The following is an 8,280-nucleotide window of genomic DNA, read 5'->3' on the forward strand; positions in this document are numbered from 1 at the left end:
TGCATTAAATGTATCCTAGGGATTCTGGTACGTTGTGTCTTCGTTCTCGTTGGTTTCTAAGAACATCTTTATTTCTGCCTTCATTTCATTGTTTATCCAGTCAACATTCAAGAGCCAGTTGTTCAGTTTCCATGAAGTTGTGTGGTTCTGAGTTAGTTTCTGAATTCTGAGTTCTAATTTGATTGCACTGTGATGTGAGAGACTGTTTATTGTGATTTCTGTTCTTTTGCTGAGGAGTGATTTACTTCCAATTATGTAGTCAAGAGTAGGTATGATGTGGTGCTGAGACGAATATATATTCTGTGGATTTGAGGTGGAGAGTTCTGTAGAGGTCTGTTAGGTTTGTTTTGTCCAGATCTGAGTTCAAGTCCTGGATAGCCTTATTAATTTTCTCTCTCATTGAGCTGTCTAATATTGACAGTGGAGTGTTAAAGTCTCCCACTATTATTGAGTAGGAGTCTAAGTCTCTTTGTAAGTCATTAAGAACTTGCTTTATATATCTGGGTGCTCCTGTATTGGGTGTGTATATATTTAGGATAGTTAGTGCTTCTTCTTGCATTGATCCTTTTACCATTATGTAATGCCCTTCTTTGTCTCTTTTGATCTTTGTTGGTTTAAAGTCTATTTTATGAGAGAGACTAGGATTGCAACTTCTGCTTTTTTTTCCATTTGCTTGGTAAATCTTCCTCCATCCCTTTATTTTGAGCCTATGTGTGTCCTTGTGTGTGAGGTGGGTTTCCTGGATACACCACACTGATGATTTTTGACTTTTTATCCAATTTGCAAGTCTGTGTCTTTTGATTGGGGCATTTAGCCCATTTACATTTAAGGTTAATATTGTTATGTGAGAATTTGATCTTGCCATTTTGATGCTAGCTGGTTGTTTTGCCTATTAGTTGATGCAGTTTCTCCATTGTGTTGATGCTTTTCACCATTTGGTATGTTTTTGGAGTGGCTGGTACTGGTTGTTCCTTTCTATGTTTAGTGCTTCTTTCAGGAGCTCTTGTAAGGCAGACCTGGTGGTGACAAAATCTCTCACTGAGCAATTGCTTGGTTGTAAAGTATTTTATTTTTCCTTTAGTTATGAAGCTTAGTTTGGCTGGATATGAAATTCTAGGTTGAAAGTTATTTTCTTTAAGGATGTTGAATATTGGCCCCCACTTTCTTCTGGCTTGTAGGGTTTCTGCCAGGAGATCCACTGTGAGTCTGATGGGCTTCCCTTTGTGGGTAACCCGACCTTTCTCTCTGGCTGCCCTTAGCATTTTTTCCTTCATTTCAACCCTGGTGAATCTGACGATTATTGCCTTGCATTTGCTCTTCTTGAGGAATATCTTTGTGGTGTTCTCTGCATTTCCTGGACTTGAATATTGGCCTGCTTTGCTAGGTTGGGGAAGCTCACCTGGATAATATCCTGGATAGTGTTTTCCAGCTTGGATTAATTTTTTCCATCATATTCAGGTACACCTTTCAAACGTAGGTTAGGTCTTTTCACATAATCCCATATTTCTTGTAGGCTTTGTTCATTTCTTTTTACTCTTTTTTCTCTAATCTTGCCTTCTTGTTTTATTTCATTGAGTTGATCTTCAATCTCTGATATCCTTTCTTCTGCTTGGTCGATTCAGCTATTGAAACTTGTGTATGCTTTGTGAAGTTATCCTGTTGTGTTTTTCAGCTCCATCAAGTCATTTATATTCTTCTCTAAGCTGTTTATTCTCATTAGTATTTCGTCAAACTTTTTTTTCAAGGTTCTTAGTTTCTTTGCATTGGGTTAGAACATGTTCTTTTAGCTCAGAGAAGTTTATTATTACCCACCTTCTGAAGCCTGTTTCTGTCAATTCATCAGACTCATTCCCCAACCAGCTTTGTTCTCTTGCTGGTAAGGAGTTGTGATCCCTTGGAGGAGGAGAGGCGTTCTGGTTTTGGGTATTTTCATCCTTTTTGCACTGGTTTCTTCCCATCTTTGTGGATTTATCTACCTGTGGCCTTTGTAGTTGGTGACTTTTGGATGGAGTCTCAGTGGATGTCCATTTTGTTGATGATGAAGTTATTTCTTTCTGTTTTTAGTTTTCCTTCTAACAGTCAGGCCCCTTTGCTGTAGGACTGCTGGAGGTCCACTCTAGATCCTGCTTGCCTAGGGATCACCCACAGGGGCTGCAGAACAGTAAGGCTTGCTGCCAGTTTCTTCTTTTGTAATCTTTGTCCCAGAAGGATACCCACCAGATATCAGCCTGAGCTCTCCTTTATGAGGTGTCTCTTTGGATATACAGGGGTCTGGGAGCTGCTTGAGGAGACAGTCTGCCCCTTATAGGAGCTCACATGCTGAGCTGTGAGCTCCATTGTTCCGTTTAGAGTTGCTGGGCAAGTACATTTAAGTCTGCTGCAGCAGAACTCATAACTCTCTTTTTTTCCCAGGTGCTCTGTCCTGGGAGGGTGGGGCTTTATTTATAAGTTCCTGACATGCTCCTGTCTTTTTTCAGAGATGCCCTGTCCAGTGAGGAGGCAGCCTAGTCACAGTCTGCCAGCAGAGGCATTGCTGAGCTGCCATGGGCTCTGCCCAGCCAATGTATGAACTTCCTTGCAATTTTGTTTATAGAGGTATAGTTAGAACTGCCTTGGTAATGGTGGTCTCCCTCTGTAATGGCGGACTGCCTCTGTAATGGAGGACTGTCTCCGTAGTGGTAGACTGCCTCAGTAATGGCAAACTCCCTTCCCCCCAACGAAGCTGGACCCTCCCAGGTCCAGCTGCGCTTGCTGCGAAACTCTCAATCCAGAACGTTTCAGATTGATGGTCTTTGTGGATGTGGGACCTGCTGAACCCGATCACCCGGCTCCTTGTTTCAGCCACCTTTTTTTCAGTTAAACAGGCGGCTCTGTATCCTAGGCATTCCAGGCACCAGTTGAAACAACCGCCCAGATTTGTGTGAGTTTTTGTGCAGAGACCTGTGCTGGCTGAAACAGCCGTGCTGGAGACTCGTGGCGCTTTTCAGCCTGGAATCCCCTGGTCTGTGGGCAGTAATAACTCGTTTGGAAATGCAGTGATCACTCACCCTCTGTATTGTTCTCACTGGGAACTGCACTACAGAGCTGTTCCAATTTGGCCATCTTGGATCCCTATCCTTTTTTTTTTTTTTTTTTTTTTTGAGGTTGAGTCCCGCTCTGTTGCCAGGCTGGAGTGCAGTAGCGCGATCTCGGCTTACTGCAACTGCCGACTTGATCGTACAGGCGATTCTCTTGCCTCAGCCTCCCGAGTAGCTGGGATTACCGGCATGTGCCAGCACCCCCAGCTAATTTTCGTATTTTTAGTAGAGACAAGGTTTCATCATGTTGGTCAGGCTGATCCTAATCTTCTAACCTCGTGATCCATCCTCCTCAGCCTCTCAAAGTGCTGGGATTACAGGCAGGAGCCACTGCACTCAGCCATTTAATTGCTTCTTGTTTGAAACCAAAATGTCCGCATTTTACTTAGAATAGTATTGGTTCACCAAGCAATTTGGTGAACAAATTAATTTACAATCAAATTTATTTGAACTGTAAAACAAGTTAATTTGTTTTACAGTATAATTTAAAGTTCATTTTTCAAACATAATAAAATGTTTAGGTAAGTCTGGCTGTGGTGGCTTATGCCTGTAATCCTAGCACTTTGGGATGCTGAGGTACTGGATCACTTGAGGTCAGGAGTTTGAGACCAGCCTGGCCAACATAGTTAAGCCCCGTCTCTATGAAAAAATACAAAAATTAGCCAGGCTTGTTGGTGTGTGCCCGTAGGTCCAGCTACTCAGGGAAGCTGAAGTGGGATAATTGCTTCAACCTGGGAGCGGAGGTTGCAGTGAGCCAAGATCATGCCACTGCACTCCAGCCTGAGTAACAGAGTAAGACCCTTTCTCAAAAAGGAAAAAAAAAAAACAAACACATAGAGAGGCATTTAGCTTCTTGCTAATTTTTTTTTTCCAGTCTTGCAGGGGGAATGTTGGGAGGCATGGAGGAAAATTTAATCTTAGCAGAAGTGAATATGTGGAAGTCTTAAGTTTTTCTCCCTTAGATTGCCCCAAAAGAACAGATTTAAGTTCTCAGTATCTCTGCTTTGTTAATACAAAATTACCTATGAGGATAGATACTGAGAGAGAGGGCACTGTATGAGTGGTCCAGTATTTGGACACACAACTTTTCCCTGCAGTAACCAGAATGAAAGTAATAATTTAATGGGAGCTGACATCATTGCATGCTTACTATGGATAGGCATCATGTTAAATCCTGCATACATCTCATTTGATCCTTCAACCACATGATGAATATGAATCTTAGAGAAGTTAACTATCTTGCCCAAGACCATACACAGCGGATTTGGGTTTTTTTTTTTTTTTAGTTTTTTGTTCTTCTTAGTTCAGAAAGAGAGAGAAAAGGAAGGAAATTTAAAAAAAACTCTTTGTTGGCCGGGCGCGGTGGCTCAAGCCTGTAATCCCAGCACTTTGGGAGGCCGAGGCGGGTGGATCACGAGGTCAAGAGATCGAGACCATCCTGGTCAACATGGTGAAACCCCGTCTCTACTAAAAATACAAAAAATTAGCTGGGCATGGTGGTGCGTGCCTGTAATCCCAGCTACTCAGGAGGCTGAGGCAGGAGAATTGCCTGAACCCAGGAGGCGGAGGTTGCGGTGAGCCGAGATCGCGCCATTGCACTCCAGCCTGGGTAACATGAGTGAAACTCCGTTTCAAAAAAAAAAAAAAAATCTTTGTTAAAATAACTATTGCAGAAAAGGACATCTGGGCTAGATGCTGGGATGTACTATGTTCCAGAATGGTGACTAATGATTTAAACCAAAAAGAAGAAAAAGAAAGAAAAGATAAATAAATTATTCTACTCAGTACTGTTTGGCATAATTGCATTGTTTTTCATCCTTTCAACACTCAAAACAGCCTCTTTGGGAAGCACTGTGATGAGACTGGCAAGAATGGATAGTGCCTTGACTCTCTAAAGGCTGCTAAAGGACCAGACTCAAGCTAAGTTCTCCATATATGAACTTTTAGGGTTGCCCACTGCCCATCCTGATCCTCTTCTAGCAAACTCCCCTGCTGGCCCCTGTTCTGCCAGCTTGCTGCAGCAACCATACCAAGGACCAAGAGGCTGCTTGGTGGTGTCAGCTAAGCAGAAGGGGGTATTTGTCATCACTGTTGAGGCCACACATAGTTGATAAGTCATAAAGCTGATGGTGGGACTCTGCAGCCTGTGTTCTTAGTGTTGCTTCTCCCTTGAATTTAAATCTTGAAGGCAGTGAGTTTTTTGGGCTAAATAAATTCTCATATTTGCCAACCCTTTAAACTTTATATATAGATTTTTCACATTTGTTTCTCACTCTGTTCTCAAAGCATCCACTGCAGTAGGGAAGGAAACTTGAAGTTTCATCTATTGTGCAAAGGTTGGCAAATTTTCTGTATAGAGACAGAGTAAATATTTTCGGCTTTGAGGACCCTGTGATCTCAGTTGCAGCTATTCAGCTTGTGATTGTTACGGGAAAGCAGCCTTAAACAATATGTCAGTTGATTGAGTTGTGGCTGTGTTTCGATAGAGCTTTACAGCCTGGGCGTGGTGGCTCATGCCTGTAATCTCAGCACTTTGGGAGGCTGAGGCGGCTGATTACTTGAGGCCAGGAATTTGAGATCAACCTGCCCAACGTGGCAAAACCTTGTCTCTACTAAAAATAGAAAAAAATTAGCCGGTGTGGTGGCACGCATCTGTAGTCCCAGCTACTCCGGAGGCTGAGCCAGGAGAATCACTTGAACTCGGGAGACGGAGGTTGCAGTGAGCCAAGACTGCACCACTGAACTCCAGCCTGGGTGACAGAGTGAGACTCTGTCTCAAAGAAAAAAAGGAACTTTATTTAAAAACAAAAAAGAAATGGCGGCAGGTGGGATTTGGCCCTGTTTGTAGTTTCCTGACACCAACAGTAATAGACTGATCTATCTGGGGACATCAGGACATGTCAGCCGCAGAGAAGGTGACTTAGGATTCTTAGTGCCAAGCATTGTGCCTGGTTCACTTCCTAACCTTTTCCAAGATGCAACCCATAGTGCCACTCAACAGTACCTTTAGGAGATTTGAGGCACAGTAATAGTGCTAATAACTAATCTTTCTACTAGATGCCTTTTTCTAAGTGCTTTTCACATCTGACATTAATCTGTGGACAGCTGAGTGAGAAGGGCAATTGAGGCCCTAAGGAAAAGAGCTTGCTCAAGGTCACAGAGCTAGTGGGTGGTGAAACTAGGATTTGAACCCGGACAGAGTGGTTCTAAGCATTTGAGCTCAAGTCCTTTACCTTCTCTCTCCCACATTTCAGTATTTCTCAGTTTGAGATCACCTTTGAAGCCTTACTCTTTGGGAACTGCCTCTTCCAAACACTCATATTCAGTGACAAGGTTCTGTGTTCTCTTTTTGAGACGTTTACTTTGGAGCAGAGCTACAAGTAAGGGACTGCTAACTCTGCCAGTTTTCTGTTATAGCTGAATAGTTCAAGGGTGGAGCAAGATCATGCAAGAGGTTTCTTTTTGCTCATCCCTGGGCTACACCAGAGACTTTCAACTGTAGAAACACTTTAATAACAGTAGAGATGATTTTACTGAGTGTCTGTTTTGTCGATACTGTGCTAGGTGCATTAAATATATTATGTTGGTTAAAATCTCACAATGCTGGAAATTAAGCAGTATTATTCCCATTGCACAGATGATGAAAAATTGGGGTTCAGTTATGGATAAGTTAATGAAATCTCCAAGTCTCAGTTTCTTCATTTGGACATTATGATAGTCCTATCTTATAGGGTCGTTATGGAGATTAAATGAGTTAACACATGTTAAGGATTTAGAGCAATGTGTGATCAACTCTATAATCAAGTGTTGCTGTTATTATCAGAATATAGTAGCAATTGTAGAGGTGAAATGCTCACTTTTTATGAGTATTTGCGAATTAGTAATAAGTATATAAGAAGTATTCAGCATAGTGCTTAGGTGTTAATGGATAGAACTTATGATTATTTATAGGAAGAAGCTATGTAAAGCTCTGATCCTTTTAATTTAAAAATACCTCCACTAGTGATGGTTTCAAAATTAAACATTAAAATGTTAAAACTCAGTCTTTTGGTTTTGGTTGTTGTTGTTTGTTTTGTATAAAACTACTCCCTGCAAAAACAGCTCTAGGTATTCCTTTGTTTACTGTAAATTAGGTAGATTAGATTGGCACTAGAGGATAGGTATGCTTGACACAGTAAATGATTTCCAAGGTGCATTTTACAGCCATAAAAGCAGTAACTTAGAAATATGTACATGGGAGTAAAATCATTTGTTCATTTATGTTAAATTTCAATGGTAGCATAATTGTAAAAAAGCTATGTTTTACATATGCATTCTATTATATACCACACATCACTGTGCATATTTTTTGTTATTACATACTTATTTCTCTGTGGAGTTATGTCCAGAACTATGAGGATTCTATGATAATGGCAATTTGTTCAATGTTAACATTAACTATATATACATGATTTTTCTTTAAGTACTGACCTTAGGCTTTAACCCCTACCTTAAGCTGCAACTGAACTCTAATGAAATGCAGAAAGGGAATATTCCCCCCACAAATTAAATAACCAATAATTAACCTTTTCATTTTTTTTTTAGCTCGCTAATCTGTGTGTTAGTAGAAACTAAACCAGTGTTATCCAATTCAAATTTTTTTTGTGACAGTGACATCTGGTGGTTCCTTTTTAATTCTCATGATTTCCCTGTGCTTAGCTGGTTGTTAGAAATTCCAAAGAATCACTGTGTGAACTGCTTTGCTTGGCATTTAACATTAGCTAGCTATTGAGGATCAAGTTAGTCTCACTAATGTGGCTTGAACTTTGAAAAGCTCTGGTTTCTATTTGGATGCAGCTCTTCTCTGAAGAGAACAACAGCCTTCCGTGGATGAATGAACATTTTATCATGTGTGATGGGCAAACAGCTGTCTTGGGAAGGATTTTTCTTTAATTCAGAGAACTTAGGATTTTGAATAAGGGATGGTATCTATGCCAACCTCTTTGCTTTACTCATGAGGAGGCTGGAGTACTGAGAAGCAGAGTGTGTTGGCTAAGGTTTCACTCTGTTAGCCAAGGTCTCCCCATGTTGGCCAAGGTCTCACCATGTTGGACAAGGTCCCCCTATGTTGGCCAGGGTCTCACCGTGTTGGCCAAGCTCTCCCCGTGTTGGCCAGGGTCTCCCATTTTGGTCAAGGTGTCCCCGTGTTGGCCAAGGTCTCACC

At 41.4% G+C, this 8,280-nt stretch overlaps 1 protein-coding gene and 1 long non-coding RNA gene across 2 annotated transcripts in view; both read left to right on the forward strand.

Moving 5' to 3' along the window:
- Positions 1 to 8,280, forward strand: part of TTC39B (tetratricopeptide repeat domain 39B) — a 142,831-nt gene that overhangs the window by 25,295 nt on the left and 109,256 nt on the right.
- The window catches only part of LOC116566142, a 2,981-nt gene continuing 496 nt past the window's right edge, over positions 5,796 to 8,280 (forward strand). Inside the window, exon 1 of the long non-coding RNA XR_004275754.1 lies at positions 5,796 to 8,153. This is a non-coding gene — a long non-coding RNA (uncharacterized LOC116566142). The remainder of the gene's footprint in view (positions 8,154 to 8,280) is intronic.

Source organism: Sapajus apella, unplaced genomic scaffold, assembly GCF_009761245.1.
Source record: "Sapajus apella isolate SASKATOON/1434 unplaced genomic scaffold, GSC_monkey_1.0 scaffold42, whole genome shotgun sequence".
Classification (NCBI taxonomy): Eukaryota; Metazoa; Chordata; class Mammalia; order Primates; family Cebidae; genus Sapajus; species Sapajus apella.